The sequence below is a fragment of the Micromys minutus genome (genome assembly GCF_963924665.1).
Source record: "Micromys minutus genome assembly, chromosome: 22".
Classification (NCBI taxonomy): Eukaryota; Metazoa; Chordata; class Mammalia; order Rodentia; family Muridae; genus Micromys; species Micromys minutus.
Window position 1 is genome coordinate 1,828,984 of NC_137957.1, and position 15,063 is coordinate 1,844,046.

The following is a 15,063-nucleotide window of genomic DNA, read 5'->3' on the forward strand; positions in this document are numbered from 1 at the left end:
TATATGCAGCCAAACATCCATACACATGAAAAAATAAACTTAAAAGGCATGGAAGAAAAGATGAACCATACAGTGGGGGATATCACCCCTCCGCCACTGCAGCCCTCACAGGGAGACTCTGGATTCCCAATTTTCATTTCATTCTGTGACATCGCCTCAAACTATGACAGCAATAAGTCTTATACATCTACATGTCCACCCTTCCCCTAACAGACACTAAGGAATCCTGGGAGCTTCGTGGGTGATAGATATCATCCTGGTTCCCACCCATTCAATACCTGGAGCCCTCCAGTGTGACAGCCACACATGTCCCCAAGATGTTGCCTTGAATTCTCTAAGGAGAAGAGTTATTCCTGGTGAGGACTCTGGGTCAAACACATAGATAGAAATACTTATTGTATTGTGTCACATTCAGGACCCCACAGTGGCCTCTGATCGCCTGGATCTGATGTTACAGACAATTGTAACCAGCCATTTACAATTACAATTACAACAACCAGAGTGCTAAGAACTGAACCTGTGACTTGTAGTAAAGCAGCGGCCACTTTGTAAAATTGGGAACTCAGTAACTTCAAGAACATGAATTGTCCCTGAGAAGCAGATTCCAGACCATGGAAGCACATCAGGAATGTGCTGGGGGAGTAGATGTCACCAGGAGAAAAAACTGCAGATTTAAGATCAAGCCTGCAGCTGGCCCAGTGAGGAGAGAACCAGTTTGACAATGTAGATTCCCGCTTCCATCCTTCCTGCCACACAAATGTGAGCAGGGCCCCAGCATGCTCACCCTGTCTCTGGATCAGTCAGGGTTTGCTAGAGTCACAAGATTTATGGTAGTCTCTGTATAGTAAGGGAATGTGTTGGTGACTTACAGTCTGTAGTCCAACAATGGTCAGCAGTGAGTAGGACTTCCAAGGGGCGTGTGGTTGCTCAGTCCCACAAGGCTGTAGGTCCCAACAGACATGCTAGCAAGTAGATGCAGGCAAAGGAGAGCGAATCATCCTTCTTTCAGTGTCCTTATGTAGGCCTCCAGCAGAAGGTGTGATCCAGATTAAAGGTGTGACCACCACACCTGGATCTTACACTCTTTTTTTTTTCCCTAGCTGTCCTTGAACTCAGAGATCTCCTTGCCTCAGTCTCCTGGGCCTAAACTTTTCATGGCCACTATGCCTCAAGATCTCCATGCCCAGATCCAGGTCAGAAACTTGTATCTCCCAAACTCAAGACCTGGGTCACAGGTGAACCTTCCAACTCTGAATTGTAGTTCATTTCAGATATAGTCAAGTTGACAAACAGGAATAGCCATTAAAGTCTCCCAAGAAGGGAAAAATATTAAAATCAAAATATGAAAACTATCCCAGAAGTGGTGGTTCGAGTCTTTAACCCAACACTTGAGAGATAGGATCTCTGCAAGTTCAAGGCCAGCCTGAAAAAAGAAAACACTCTAATAAACGTTTGTTTAATCTGAGCCAAAACACCCACCAGGAACTGTCCAGTGAAAGCCCCTAGGCTCTCTGGACAGTTGTGACACTTTTTTTTTTTCTGACAACTTCATTTTTTAAAAAAGAGATACATGTACAGATTTTTAAAAGCATTTTGGCATAAAACTATATGAGTATATTTTTCCCAGTACTTGATTTTTTTAAAGGTTTGATAGTATGCATTGAAATCTTACTAGTTACCATAAGCATAAAGTACATGTAAAACAAAACATAACATGGGAATAGTCAAAGTTTTCTTGGTGTGTACAGATTAAACATAATGATTTTTAAATACCAAAAATTGCCACAAGGCTATCTTCTTAGCTCTTGAGTTATTAATGATTTAAGGTCTAGGTGTACTCTGAGTGGGTGTGGCACACACTTTTAATCCCAGTACTCAGGAAGCAGATCTCTGAGTTCAAGGCCAGTCTGATCTACAGAGTGAGTTCTAGGACACAGAGAAACAAAAGCCACTGTATGCATATATAAAAACCTCAATAAAATATATTAAAAATTAAGTCCATTGTCATGAAGCATTCTTTTTCCCTCTTGATTTTCCAAGACAGGGTTTCATTGTGTAGCTAGAACTCACTCTGTAGACCAGGCTGGCCTCAAACTCTCAAGGGCTCCACCTGCCTCTGCCTCTTGAGTGCTGGGATTAAAGGTGTGCAGCACCACAACAGGATACAGTGCACACTTAATTCCACCAGTGGTGAGGCAGAGGCCAGCGGATCTTCTGTGACTTTGGGGTGACTCACAATTACTTCCTGTAACTCCAGCTTGAGTGGGGTGTGACCCTGTTGGTCACCTTGGGACTGATGCAAGTGGCTCACATACATGCTGGCCAAACCCGCACAGATCTGAAAGAAGACAAGTAGAATTTCAACAAGTCAAAGGGTCAGGACACAGCTCTGGAGCAGATGGACTCCCGGGGCAGGTGCGGCAAGCGGCCCAAGGTCGGCCTGAACAGCCGGGCCTGGGCTGTGCAGGGTCCATGCAGCTCCGTCCTGCTACCCCAGGCCCTTCGCTGCCCTCCCGTGGCTCACTGACACTCAGTATCCTTGACAATGACTAGGTAATGAACAATCGAAGACTGTGGTGAACGAATGACTCAGTGAGTGCTGCATGAATGAGCGAAAGGATGAATGAATGAGTGAGTGCTGACAGACAAGCAGCCCATTGTGTTAGCCAGGTGGTGTATCCATCGGTCTGAAGCTGCCACTCTTGGGTCCTTTTCTTACTCAGCCATAGCTGACTGATACAAACTGAATGAAGACACTACTAGCTCAGGACCCTGGCTTGTGTTCTTACGGGTAAATCTGTCTTACCCTGTGACAGCGGGTACCCTCAGAACCTTCACAGGGGCCTTGGAGAGCTCTCTCTGCCACAGCACAGTGGGAGTCTGGGATAGGAGATTCAAGGCTACGTCCCCATCCTCTGGTGTGGGAAGCTGAAGCATGGGGAAGCTGGGGCTGGGAAAGAGGAAAGGTAAAGCCTACTCCCCAAGTCCACAGCCAGCCTACTGCCCCAGATGGAAAGGGGGTCTGGATCTCAGTCACCTGATATGCATCTTTGCTCCTGGTTTAATTTCATCTCTAAGAGCAGGACTTTCTCTTCCAGGCCCTTGATCTTAGCACATGGGACAGAGCCACATTCACTGCCCCATGAACGTCTTCCCCAACCTTCATGACTGCTTCAGTGTTTGCTTGTTTTGAGACAGGGGCTCCTCCATTAGCCTTGGACTTGTTATGTAGTGTAGGATGACCCTGAACTCTGACTCTGGTGCTCAGGTGGCAGACCTCTACCTTGTGCTTTTCTTCCCTTTCAATCTGTCCATCCCTCCCTCTGTCTCCCTTCTTCCCTCCCTATCTTCCTCCTCTCCTTTTTCTTGTCTTTTTAAGATTTATTTTTTTCTTTCATGTATGTGGGTACACTGTCGCTGTCTTCAGACACACCAAAAGAAGGCATCAGATCCCATTACAGACGGTTGTGAGCCACCATGTGGTTGTTGGGATTTGAACTCAGGACCTTTGAGTAGTCAGTGCTCTTCACCGATGAGCAATCTCCAGCCTGCTTCCTTTCCTTTCTTTCTAAGATCTACCTGCCTGGCACAGGCCAATCTCAAATTTTCCTGGCTTCCTCCTTTAAAAAAAAAAATAAAAAAGACAGTGGTGTTCTCGTGAAGCCCAGGCTGGCCCACATTCTCACACTGGTGTCATGGCCTATCAGAAAGAGACACTGTAAGTTCAAAGCTTCTCTCCCATCAGGTGAACAGACTGTGGTAGGTTCTGTGCCTGCCCACCACAAGAGCCAGCATAAAAAGTCAGGAATGCAGGACATGGCAGCTCATGCCTTTGTCCTAGCCCTCCTGAGCCAGAGGCCGAAAGAGCTTCATAAATTCAAGAAATTCTCCTTTGCACAGGGAGTCCCAGGCTAGCCAGGGCCACAGCGTGAGAGGGAGTGATGAAGGGGTGGGGGCTGGGGAGGTATCTCAATGATTGACAGCACTTGTTCTTCATAGAGAACCTGGGTTCGAGTCCCAGCCCCACATGGTGGCTCACCGCCCTCCGTAACTCCAGTTCCAGGGGATCCGACGGATCCTTCTGATCTCTGTGGGCACAGGGCTTCCGCGCGGTGCACAAACCTACATTCACACACAAAGTATGACTTTACCATGAATACAAGCAATACATTCTGCCATGCCACTCACAACAGACACCATCATGAAAGCTTTACAACCCCAGGAAGCAGGCATTGCCACTAGACAGAGATCTAGTGGGCTCACCACTGCCTGAACGGAGAATCCGGGCCACAGTGTTCAAGGCAACGTGTTACACTTCCGTAGCCAACAGATACAGACTGGCAATAAACCACCCGCAGCTATTCCTCCGGCCATCCACTGTGCATGTCCTAAATACCTGCCTTCTTTTTAGTGGTAGTGGGGGGATTATTAGACAAGCACTCTATCACTGAACTGCACCCCTCATATAGCCCAGGCTGGCCTTAACTCAATTCTTCTGAGTTCTGGAATGACAAGCACGTGAATCAACTCGCTATTTCTGGATTCCGATGTCCTAGACATGTCCTATCATGGAGTCCCACACTGATCTTTTGTGTTCTCAACCCCTTCCATATTTGGCCTGTATCAGAGGCTCATTCCTTTTCAGGGCCACATAATACTCCAACATGTATGAACCACAAAGTTTGTACCCGGGGCTCCCCGGCCCCTGGCTGTGGGATCTCTCCAGTTTACTAGTTCCTTCCGGTAAAGTCACTCTGGCTGCACAGATAGCATATAGCCTGGTGGTCAAGCATGTGCTTACCACACTTGAGGACCCTGGTTCCATCCCCAGCACCAAAAGCACAACAGTGTTTCCATCACCAAGAAATACAGCACTCCGCCCCTGGTGTCTATAACACATGAAGCACCTCCGAGAGTTGCTGACATGACATTTTTCTCTTTCCTTTTCTGTTTTCTTGAACCAGTTCCCCCACGTAGCCTGGGCTGTTCTGGAACTCTCTGTGTAGACCAGGCTGGCCTTGGTCTCTCACAGAGATTCACCTGCCTCTGCCTCCTGAGTGCTGGGATTGAAGGTGTGTGCCACCAACACCTGGTGAGATAACATTCATTTTCAGGATAGTCAGTGTGTAGTGTAAACCGGTTATAAACTCTGCCTGGGGTGTGGCAGAGGCATGTGGAAGAGCTCCTCCATCTTTGCTGTAGTTGGAGAAGCAGATGGTCCCCAACAGCAGACACACACCTGTGACCAGTCCTAAACCCTTTCCTCAGACTGCTGGAATCACAGGCTCTGAACCCCGTGGGGCAGCTGAGCTGACACTTGGACTGCTGGCTGGACTTATCCTCTCCTCCAAGTGCCCTTCTGTCCCACCAGGATGGGAGTGAGTCACCCTTCCCGGAATCTCCCTTGGGCTGGGTGGCAACTCCCAGGCAAAGATCCTGGAGTCCCCAGGACAGGTGAAATCACTGCTCAGGGCCAGTTATCACCACTGGTTAGGACCAAGGGGAGTAGAATGTGACTTTGCCACCTCCAGGGTGCCCTGTGGCCAATATAGCCAGGGATTCTGCAGTTTCTGTCCTATTCTGGGCTGAGGGTCCCAGTGCTGGACCTGGGGCCTGGCCCCAGGGCATCTACTAAACTCCACTAAACATGCCTAGAATAAAGAAAAACAAATAGTCGTCTCTGCTCAGTTTGTACCCGCTCTCCCATTCGACAGAGACCAAAGCTCTGAGCCCTAACCTCTGCCCCATTATCCTTAACTGCCCCTCCTCAGCCCTCTGCTCCCAGCTTCCCCTTCCCCTGTGGGCCTGACTTCTCAGGAATCTAATCAAAGCTCTATACCTGACATGAGAGGCCTTCAGTCCAGTCATGGTTTGGTACTCGGCTGGAAGCTCAAACTGGGGTTAAGGAATCTGAGGGCCCCTCTCTCTCCCCTACTTAATTACACACTTTATTACAGTCTCCCTATGGGTACTGGGTGGTATAGCATCTAGACTTGCACTTCCTTCTCTAGATCTGTCACTAGCTGAGCCTTTGGGTTTTAGTGTGTATTTGTATGTGTGTGTATGTGAGTTGCTTATTTGTATGTGTATGTGCATATATGTATGTATATGTACATGAATATGTGAATACATGTATGTACATATGTGTGTATATGTCTGTGTGTATGTGTGCATATATATGTGTGTGTACATGTATGTATGAATGTGCATGTGTATGTGTGCATATGCATGGATGTGTGTGCATATGTATGTGTGGATGTGTTTATGTATAATTGCATCTGTGTGCGTGTGTCTGTGTGTGCCCCCAGGCTTTCGGTCCCACACTATGCGACTCCAAGCATCAGCTCCACTTGAAAGTCAAGTCCCAGAACCCTCTTTTTACTTGACAAACTTTTGTGTTTTAGCTTGCGTCTGTCTATCCACCATGCAGTACTGAGGGAGATAGAAGAGGGCATCAGATCTGGGACTGAAGTTGCAGGTGGCTTTGAAGGTGGGAGCTAGGACCTGGCCCCAGGTCACCCTCCCCCCCACTCCTTTATGGTTTAAGATTCCTTAGGCAGGCTTTGAATTCACAATGGCCCTGCCTCGTCTCTAGTGTCTGGGGGATGACACAGTCCTATGCCACCATGTGGAGCTCCAACTAACAGCTGTTTCTGCCCCGGCTGTACCACAGCCCTGCTCTACAACCAGTTATGGCTTCCTGTTGCCCCTAGCTCCCCGGTGACCTCCACTGTCCAGCCTGGAACTCCCCCTGTCCATGTGCCCCATGTGTGTCTCATTCCCTTCCTTCTTCCATTGTCCAGCCTGTAGCTCCCCAACCTCAGGACCCACTCAGGTCAAAGTGGAGGTGTGTGGATGAGCACTTCCACGGTGTCCCAGGTGTCCCAGCCCCTTCCCGTAGAGAAGGCAGGCCTGGCTTGGGTGGATCTCAAACTTGTCAGGCAGGTTTGCTCTTCCCCGAAGTCTTGGCACAGACTGCAGCCCTAACAGAGGCCTAGCAGGATCTGGCTGTATGTCCTGGGGCAGAGAGCTGGGAGCCGCAGGTCCTGGGACAGTGGCCTATAGACACCTAAGGACACCAAGGAGCCAGTTCCTACAGGTGGGTCAGGCACTGAAGAATGTCTACACTGGAAAACGCTGGCTATTGGGGTGAGGTTGCTGTGTGGAGAGAAACAAGGTGAGAGGAGAGAGAGACAGGGAGATGAGTAGGTGGTGGATATAGCCTTCTGCAGCAGCTCCTGCCTCAGTGTCCCCTTCTGCACTGAGGAAAGCCCAGCTAGACCTAGAGAAAGGGAGATGGAAGTGGGGGGAGGTGGAGAGGGGGGAAGAGGCGGTGCCAGACTGGGGCCCCCACCAGGGGAAGTGGGTATAAAAAACAGAAGTGGCCAGGGGGACCATGAGGAGGAGAAGCTTTGGTGGCAGCCTGGGAACACCGGGACTTTCCAGATTGTAGGGAAACAGGAAGTGAATCCCTAGGTCCAGGCCTGCCTGGCCAGACTGCTTCACCTGCTGCTTGGTACTTGCTGAGTGCCTGGTGAGGACTTAGCTGGCTGCTGTGTTGGAGATGGGCGTCTCTCAACAGGGAAGCTGGGGTGGGTGTGCTCCAGTCTGAGAAGCTGAGGGTCCCAGAAGGTCCTTAGCACTCACCAGCAGGGCTTTCTATCCTTTGACATAATGACCCGGGCTGGGCACAGCTGCTCCGTGCTGGACATTTTCCTATTAGCCTAAGGTGCTGGGCTTCATCTCTCCCTGTGTGTCTAGTCTCCTGCCCCTCTATACCAAATTATAAACCTAAAATATAGGCTGGGGCGGGGCTCTGAGGGTAGACTACCCAGCATGCATCAAGCCCCGAGTTCCAGTCCCAGCACCACATAAAGCAGACATAGTGGCACATGCCCCTTGCCTCTACACTTGGAGGATAGAGGTTGGGAGATCGGGAGTTCAAAGTCATTGTTGGCTACAGTTTGAGTTTGTGGCTAGCCTGAGTGGATGTAACTATTCTCAAAGCAAAAACTTTGCCAGTGCACTCAGTGGAACAACCTAGGATGTAGTAGCTCATTAGTTTAAAGGCTCAGAGGAGTCAGGTGTCTTTTCTGGGGTCACACAGCAAGTCCATGGTGCTGCATCTTTAAAACTGTCCCATGAACTTAGAGCCCGTTGCTCTCTGAAGCTGACTCCTGTGTTTCCTTGGAAATCCCCAAATCTGACTAATTCCCTAGCCATTCCCAGCTTGGCAGATTCCTTCAGGCTGACAGGGCTAGATACACCCTGGGCTGGGCAAACTGCCCCCATTCGAGGCAATTACCCATAGTGACCTCATGGCTTTCCATGCTGGACACGGCAAAGGTCACTTCTAAGCCTTTCCTTAGGTGACCTGGACTATCTTCAGGACAGTCCTCTGCCTCCATTTCTTCCCCTGGGGAGGGCAGGTGTCACTGTCCCATCTCAGAGGACTAAGGTGAGAGGGAACTGGATTCATTGGTGTGGGACTCAGGCCTCCCTTTGGGTATCACACTTCCAAACTCTTTATTCTTTGTGTGTGCGCAGGTGTTTGTGTATAGTGTGTGTGTGTGTGTGAGAGAGAGAGAGAGAGAGAGAGAGGGAGAGGTTAACCTTGACTTGTATTGCTTTCTGAGACGTGGTCCCTGTGGACCTGGATTGTGCCCACTAGGCTAGGTTGTTTGGCCACAGAGGTCTAGGACCTTCCTGAATGTGCCTCCCCAGCACTGGGATTATAATGAAAGCCTGTGCCGGCACACCTGGGTTTTGGGGACAGAGCTCAGCTCCTCAGCACTGTAGCCCAAGCTGTCTCCCCCGTTTGCCATGTCAGGCCTTTTCATTGTTGTTGTTCAGGTTTTCAAGACATTGTTTCTCTCTTGAACTCACTGAGATAGACTGTTTGTGCCTCCCCACAGCTGAGACTATGTTAAAAAGTGTGGGTCATCCTTGCCCAGGTCTACCCTGAGCTTTTGAACAGTTTTTCCTATCCTTAGACTCTCTTTCCTTTCAGTCTATGTGACAAACTCTGCTTAAGCTTAAACCCAAGTTTCTAGAGCCTTACTGCATAACCTCCTTAGTGGTAGCCTTACTATTATGCAGGGACTCCTGCCTGGGTCCCCTTCCCTGAGGGCCTAAGTGAGGATGTATAGTTCCCGTTCCCTGTCCCTAGACGGGTTTTCTAGAGGCACAATAAGGGACCAGGTGCTCATTCTGAGATGGTGGCACATGCTTTTAGTTACAACACTCAGGAGTCCAAGGCCACCCTGGTCTACAGAGGGAGTTCCAGGACAGCCAGGGCCAAGAAGATAAAACAGCTTCCATACAGTTCACGTATTTATTTACAGGCAAATCTAATCTCAGGGTTGCAGGACTCGGGCTTCTGAATGGTGGTGGCTCTGGGTCTGAATTCCTGATACGCAGCTGGAAGAGGAGTGACTAAGCTGGCTTTATCCCCACTGAGGCCAATTCCCTAGGTCTGCACTGAGAAGGGAGACACATGAATTAGGTCTATGGTAGGGACGTGAAAGGGACTGGACCAGGCATGATGGTTTATGCTTTTAACATCAGCACTTGTAGAGTGCTGGCAGATCTTTGTGAGTTCTAGGCCAGACAAGGCTACACAGTGAGACTGTATTAAAAAAAAGAAAATGCAAAGAGCTTCTAGATAGTTCTAAGGGAGCTGAGGAAGGCAAGGGTGTAAGAGGTTGGTGGGGTTTGATGTTGCAAGTGTGCTAGGGCATGTGCAAAGTCCTGAAGGGGAAACTGAGGCTCATACAGCCCAGCAGGATCAAGTTCGTTTGTTGAGGCAGGGGACAGTGAAGAGGTCCGGTTCCCTAAAGTGCCAAGATCCTGCCCCCGCCCCAAGAAGCCCCGCCCCTAAGGCCGCGCCCCCTCGCAGAAGCGGAAGTGCACGCCGTCGCCAAGATGGCGCCTAGAACCCGGAAGTGAGCGGCGGCCGCTGAGAGGCTCCGGGAAACTGAGGCGTCGCGGGCTCAGCGACCAGGTCTGAGGTGAGGCGCCGGCCCGAGACTTCATTTTAACCCTTCCGCGATCCACATTCGACTCATGCGGTCAGGCTCTGCTTCCGTGGTTCTCGTGGTCGTTCTGGGGCTGCAGGGCGGGAGCGAGCGCGGAGGAGAGTGCCGCACTACGACCTTTGACTCTCCCCGCGACCCCTGACCCTGCCTCCAGTCACGACCCCTGTTCGCCCCATCTCTCTCTGAGATGAGACCCCACCTTCCGCGTGGATCTCAGACTCGGTCTTGCCCCACGAGTCCAGACCCCACGTCCTGCTGCGACCCTTGACCCCGCCCCCAGCCGGCAAGTCTGGCTGTTCTGCGTGTGAACCTGAACTCCTCCATCCCCATGGACCTCTCACTCTCCCTTCTCCCTGGGAATCCTGACTCCTATTGCGCCCTCCATTGTCCATCTTTGACACTGACCCCAGTTTCCTATGACTCTCTTGGCTGACCCTATTCCCATCTCTGGTAATGAGAACTCTTCCTTCCCTGGGAATCTTGACCACAGTCTGTCACTCCTGGCCTTGACCCTGGTATTGGGTCCTGGGAGGTACCCCTTACTCTTTGCTGCACCTCGAATCCCCGACAGTCTGCTTTGAATCTTGACCTTAACCGATCACCACCCTTTGTCCACGTTGAACCTTAACTTCATCCCCGGGGACCCTTTCTCCTAGTGAACTTTAACTTCACCTTGAGACCCCTGTTCTCAAGTGAACCTTAACCTCACCCCGGGGACCCCCGCTCTCCTAGTGACCCTTAACCTCTCCCCGGGGACCCCGCTCTCCTAGTGACCCTTAACCTCTCCCCGGGGACCCCGCTCTCCTAGTGACCCAGATCCTTCCCTCTCCTGAGACTGGGAACCTTGAGCACTGCCTTCCCCATGACTCCTGCCCTGTGCTTAGGACAGGGAGGGAGCCCCAACCCCCACCCTGTGCCATGATCCCTTGACCCCAGGCTCAGTCATGACCTCTAACCTTTCTTTCCTGTTGTTTTCTATTAACTCCTGTTGTGTTCTTTTTGACTGCCCCCTTTTTTTTCTGGTGGTCTTTGACCCTGGCACCTCTGAGGTATTTTTGTCCCTTCCTACGTCACTTGGCGGCCTCAGTTAAGGGGTTCTTAGGTCTCCTGGCTACCCAGAGGAGTCTCCTCACTGGGTTCCCTGCATGGATGCCCAGGCCTGGCCCCACCACTGATTCCAGCAATGTCCCTCAGGTCCTGCTCTCCTGGTTTGGGTTAGGGGATGTGCAGAGTGACTCTGAAACAAGACACCAGGGAGTTAAGTGGGGGAGAGTGGGTGCCAGCACCGGAGGGACACATCCAGACTAGCCTGCTGGTGTAGTGGGGATCTCAGGGTGTCTCCTTGGATGTCATGATTAACACTCTGAAAAGTTTAAAAAAAAAAAAAAAAGGCATGAGTGTGTCAAGTGGCTGGGACGTCCCCCGGCTCTGCTTCCCGGAACGCCTGTGAGTCCCGCCTGCTTGGGAGCGGCCTTCCTGCCTTGGCTGTCTACCAGAGTGGGGAGAGACGGGGTGCCTGGCCTTGGGGGTGGCATGATTGCTGGCAGTCTGGCGAGTGGTGAGTTTTCCAATGTGGTGAAGGACCCTGAAGTATTAAGCTGAGCTGGGACCCCAGTGAACCCCTGTTAGATGAGGATCCTGGCATGATTGGGATTGGCTCAGCATAGAGCTCTGCTGTGTGGGACTGGGGACATTTGAAGGAACAAGGTGTATAACCTGGTGGCTGTAGAAATACTGTACCTCAGATTCAGGTGGCAGAGGCCTGCACCAGTTCCCACCCTGTGCTTGGCTGTGCTAGGGACCTGACTCAATAGCAGTCAGTGGCTGGGATCTTTATTTGGGAGACCTAGCTCCCCCCACCTCTCCCTATCCATTCTCCAGAGTTCTCGGGCCAGCTCTGGGTCTTCCCAGGCAGGGATCTGCCAGCCCAGTCCTGGGTATGATGGCCATAGAGAGGCACTGTGGGGCCATCAGTCAACCCTAGCAGAACTCTGCTCTGCTCCCACCTTTAAGGAGAACCTGTGGCACCCACTGGAATGGGCAGCCTGGCCTCACCAGTGGCAGCTGCTCTGGGCTCTGGAGCGTGGGCAGTTCCCTTCCCTGGGTGGAAGTGGGTGCAGGCACGTGGGAGGGGAGCAGAGGCATTGAGAGTTCACATGCCGGCCTGTGCCGTCCTGACTTTACACACCAGGGCCCCTTGAGTAGGGCCAGCAGGAAACACTGGCCCAGAAGCAGAATAAAGGGTTGGCTGTCCCTGTTGTCTTCCCTAGGCCCCATAGGGTGAGACAGCTTCCTGCTAGGGATATGTGTGACATAATCTGAAATTATGAGAGCGGGTGAAGGTCCACACCTCACACTGCCCACATAGCCCCAGCCCTGAGTTGATGTGCGATCCACTGATTGTGTGAGCACAGTCAAGTCTGTGGTTGTGTGCATGTGTGTTTGCGTGTGAGTGTCGTCACTCACACCGAGGTTCAGATGTTTGTGCTGTGCATTATGCACAGTCTGCAGCTCTGTTCACTGCATCCATAACTCTGGGCCCTATGGTGACAAGGTGGGGAGGCAGCATAGTGTGCAGTCTGAGGATGAGGTCACCCAGTTATCCTGGCCTGTCCCCTGCACACTCCCACCCCTGCAGTGCCAGATCTGCAGGGCTTCGGGTGAGGAGCTGATTTCCTTTGGGACCATTGTTGATGGTGGCTGCCACCTCTCTGGTTGCCCTGCTTCCTCCCTGGGAGATGTGGGCACCTCTTTTGCCTGTGGTTTAGGGAATTGCAGAGCCAGGACTCTAGCTGAGATTTTCGTCTTTGTGCTTGTGGGCATCTCGTGCCTAGGGCAGTGTGGTGAGACCTCAAGGACATCGTGTTCAGAGATCCAGAAACAGAAGGTCACACATTCCCTGAAGTGGGAAGGTTCCAGAACTGGGGGATCCAGAGACAAGAGGAGGGTTTGTAGGGCTAGGGCAGGGAGGTTGGGATGAGGTGACTCCTGTGTGGACATCCTGTGTGGCCTTCCTTTGGGAAGGGTGACATGTTCTGGAGCTACACAGTAATGTTTGAACGACTTAGTGCATTGGGAACTCTGCAGATGAACTTGAAGCCCATGGGTATTACTGCAAGGTTGAGAAGGAGCCATAGGTTTGGCCCCTAGCCAGCTGACATCAGGGATACTGGAGAATGGCTGGGAACCTTGTCCTGGACCCCTTGAACAAGCGCAGACACAGAGGCCCATATGACTGCAGCTCAGCTCTGTCTTCAGAGGGCAGCTTCCAGGAGCCAGACACAGATGCCGTGGTGGGGACTGTTGTGGAGGGGCTGTGTGCCAATAGTGATTAGAGGTAGCCCCAGTGTCAGCTGTTGTCCTGCCCTTTTGCTTCCAGTAGTAGACATTGTATGGTCAAAGGGACAGAGACGGTCCCTCTGGTCTATGAAGAACAGCCCACTATGCCTGGGCCGTGTCTGGAGACAGCAGAGATAACGTATGTTCTGGGGAAGCCTTTGGCTTGGCCACTGTGTTCACACAGAGGAGATGGATAGTGGGCCAGATACGGCACTCCTACGTAGCTTCAGATCTGCCTCTCTCTGGCTTGTCCTGTCTTCGTCCTATCTCTTGTCCCTAGACCCTGCTGCCTTGTCCCCAGGGTGCACTTGTAGACTGCTGCCTCCAGACTTGCACCACCCACACCCATGTGCAGCTGGTCTGTGGTAAGCAGACGTAAAGGTCTCTCATCAGACTGGCCCCATCCTGTCCCCAGTGGAATCCAGTCCGGAGTGAAACTGAAAGGGGTGGTGGCTGGTATGGGGCAAGGTCCTGCCACATTTCGAAAGTGACAGCGCAGAGCTTGGAGGAAAGCTGGTCATTGGCCTTTTCCAGAAGTCCCCCACTCATGGAGGGTCAAAGGCTGCAGATACAGGCTGGACAGGTTGGGGGGTCCCTGGAGGGCAGTAGATCTAGGTCTTTATGGTGGTGACTCATCATGACAAGGGTGGGGTGACTGTACCAGGTATGCCAATAGGTCAGAGAGAAAGTTCCTGCCACACACAGTAGCCCTGATGCCAGAATAGCAGCCACCTACCCCAATTGCTCTCCCACCATTCTGTAGCCCAGGGTGGCCTTCTGCACATTAGGTAAACCAAGGGCAGTGTAGTCCCCTTACTCTTGTCTCTGCAGCATGAGGAGAGTGGCCTTGTTTCTGGTCTTTGCTACGTCTCCCACCCTTTATCTCCTCCATTTCATTTCACTCTATCACTAGATAGGAGAGAAAGAAGGATGGGGTGCAGAGGAGATTCCTGAATCTAATCTCTTCTTCAAGCATGATTACTAACAGTCCCCAGGAATGGCCAACAACCATCAGCCCTGCCTCTCAGGGCCCTAGCATGTATATGCCCTCTGAAAAGTTCCAGAATTCCAAATATCACATATTCCCCAAAACTATCGTGGCAAAACCACGCCTCTGCTAGAGCATGAGGCAAATCACTGTCAGCTGCTGTGGACAGTCCGAAGCAGCCCCACATCCCACACCCGAGATTAAAACAAAAGCACATTCTTTTAATATTTCTGTATTTTTTAGAAAGAACCAAAATTCCAGAATTCTCTATACAGTGGGTGCAGTTTTGGCTCTAGGTCCTGGGGAGCGGATACTGTGGGGTCTCATATGCCTGGCAGGGACCAGAGGGCCCAGGTAGTGTTACAAATGGATAAGAGCAGCCAGAATGTTCAGGGCTGGGCCAGTAAGGGCTCTATGTATCCCAAGTGCAATGAATTGTGCTATCTGGGCCCTGGCACCCTGGCCAAGGGTGTTCATGTCTTAAGTCTGGCTAACAGCCAGCTGAGGAAGCCTGTTAGTGTCATCTGAGCCCAGAGAGACAGTGTCTTAGGTTCTGAAGCTTGGCCTTCTGAGTCCCAGGTAGAGTTGGGGACTCAGGGATGCCATGAGGGGTGTCTTGGAGTTGACATTTCTACTCTGGCTTTGTGGGAACCTGGTGGCACCCAGCACTGGGAACTGGGTGTGATGTCCTATTTCCGC

General features: G+C 51.4%; 1 protein-coding gene across 2 annotated transcripts in view; it reads left to right on the plus strand.

Annotated features, from left to right (window-relative positions):
* The first annotated feature begins 9,926 nt into the window (after nt 1-9,926).
* SBNO2 (strawberry notch homolog 2) overlaps nt 9,927-15,063 on the plus strand; it is a 44,414-nt gene continuing 39,277 nt past the window's right edge. For both annotated transcript variants that reach the window (XM_080935719.1, XM_080935720.1), the window contains exon 1: nt 9,927-10,010. The gene's annotated coding sequence lies outside the window, so the exon portion shown is untranslated. The remainder of the gene's footprint in view (nt 10,011-15,063) is intronic.